Source organism: Echinops telfairi, unplaced genomic scaffold (genome assembly GCF_000313985.2).
Source record: "Echinops telfairi isolate 266 unplaced genomic scaffold, ASM31398v2 ScPeMD7_1;HRSCAF=3_0, whole genome shotgun sequence".
In the NCBI taxonomy this organism is placed as follows: domain Eukaryota; kingdom Metazoa; phylum Chordata; class Mammalia; order Afrosoricida; family Tenrecidae; genus Echinops; species Echinops telfairi.
Genome location: NW_022103896.1, coordinates 582,804 through 585,176, shown reverse-complemented (window position 1 = coordinate 585,176; position 2,373 = coordinate 582,804). Strand labels below are relative to the sequence as shown.

The 2,373-nt window shown below is 44.5% G+C and overlaps 1 pseudogene; it reads left to right on the top strand.

Moving 5' to 3' along the window:
- Positions 1-2,373, top strand: part of LOC101654764 — a 6,771-nt pseudogene that overhangs the window by 2,114 nt on the left and 2,284 nt on the right.

Genomic DNA, 2,373 nt, shown 5'->3' with positions numbered 1-2,373 from the left:
TATATTTACATATGTACATGCCTTTATTTAGATCTCTATAAATGCCCTTTGCCTCCTAGTTCTTTCCTCTATTTCCTTTTACTTTCCTCTTGTCCCACCATCATGCTCAGCCTTCATTTGGGTTACAGTAATTCCTCTCGGTTACATTGCCCTTGATCACGCACTATCACGCCTCCTACATCCTCCTCACCACAGATTTGGATCACTTGTTCCCTTGTTCCTGGGCTTAACACCACTTCCTTTCCCCTCCCCTCCCCTCTCCCATGTCCCCCGCCAAAACCGTCGGTCCTGTTGGTCCCGATGTTTTCTCCTCCAGTTTGTTCATCCAGCCTATCTTATTTAGACAGACCTGCAGAGATAACAACATGCACAAAAGCAAGACAGAGCAAAACCAAGCAACAAAAGAAAACAAAACATCAACAAAAAGCAAATGACAAAACAAAAAAGAAAAGCTTGTAGTTAGTTCAAGGACAGTTTGTTGGCCTTTAGGAGTGCTTTCCAGTCGAGTCTGATGGGGCGCCAAGACCTGGCCCCAAAGTCTATTTTTGGTATTTCCTGGGAACTTCGTTGCTGTTCTGTTGCACGCCCGTAGTGTTTTGCCTCGGTGTGGTGGGATCAGATGGGGCATAATTCCCACAGTGTGTCTCCAGTGTTGTCCCCTGGAGAGCAGGCTCACTGGCTTGTGAAGTCCACCTGTTTCTGTAAGAGACTGCCCATGGCCTTCCCTATGGCTGGGCCGTTTTCCTTCCTGGCAGCAGTGGGTGAGCCTGCTGCTCCTCATCCTCGCTGGCGTTTGGTGCCACCAGGGACCCCGATTTCAGCCACTCTGTCAGGTGTGTGTGGCGGCCCCTTCTTGTTCTCCTCTGCAGTGTTCTAACGGCATGATGTGCAGCATTTCCACGTGCAGACCCCCGGGCGATGTTCTCTTCTGATCTTTTGCCCGTCTTGTAATGTATCTAATCCATTTTATACCGGTGTTTCTTTTTATAGTCAAATTGGGTGAGTTCTCTAAGTGTTCCGGATACTTATCAGATACATGGTTTGCCAGTATCCCCTCCCAGAGTGGGACCACCACTTGTCTGTCAGTGTGTGGCACTGTGGTGGTTTGTGCGTTGCTGTGATGCTGGAGGCTGTGTCCTGGCATTTCAAGTGCCAGGAGGGTCACCCGAGATGAACAGGTTCCAGCAGAGCTTTCAAACTAAGAACAGACTACCAAGAAGAAATTGGCTGCCCACTTGGGGGGCATTAGCCACAAAAAAACCTTATGAATATAATCAAAACATTGTCAGATACTGAAGGCCTAATGAATGGAAGCAGAACATTGTCGGAGACGGTGCCAAGGATGGCCCCTCAGCTCAGAGGGCACTGGAAATGTCTCTGAGGAGGAGCTGGTGTTTCTGAGCGGAATCCACCAAGGTGACGTGAGTGGGATAAAGCCTGGGAGTGGAGCCTGCAGGATCTTCATTTGTTGATGGAGCAAGGCTCACTACCTTCAGAAGACACAACTGCAAAACCTGCTAATGGTCAGAACTTGGAATGTGCAAAGTATGAATCTAGGAAAACTTGAAACCAGCAAAATCCACCCTCAAAGTACAGTGTTGTCTGTGATAGGGCTATGTCTATCCCCCTTAAAGGAAATCCAATAAATACAATTGTTCAAATTCATGTATCAACTACAAAAGCTAGTGAGGAAGAAATTGAAGAATTTTGCCAGCAACTTCACTCAAATGAATCAAACGTAATCATGATGCATTGATAATTATTAGTGATTGGAATGCAAAGATGGAAACAGGAAGGAACAGTGGTTGAAAAATATAGATTTAGTGATTAGAAACGAAGATGGAGATCGCATGACAAAATTTTCTAAGACCAATGACTTAAAGCAAATATTTTTTCTTTTTTGTTTTTTTTTTTGCAAATACCTTTTTCAACACAAATGGTAACTATTTAACTATACACATGGACTTCTCCAGATGGAATACACAAAGGTCAAATTGACTACATCTGTGGGAAGATAGAGTGGAGCTCAATTCAGTACCTAAAACCAAGCCTAGGGACTGACTGTGGAACAAACCATCAATTACTCACAAATTTTGGGTAAAGCTGAAGAAAATGAAAAACAACTTCATGAGAGCCAAAGTATGACCTTGAGTCTTTATCCCACCTGAGTTTTAAGAACATCTCAAGAACAGAGCTGTTGCATCGAGCACTAAGACTTGATGAGCTGCAGGAGGACATCCCTGAAGAAGGTGATTGGAAAGAAAGATCAAAGTGGATGTCAGAAGAGACTGGATTTCCTCTGAATCATAGAGTAGCTAAAGCAAATGGAAGAAATGGCGGGGTCCAAGAGCTGAATTAAAATTTTCAAAGGGC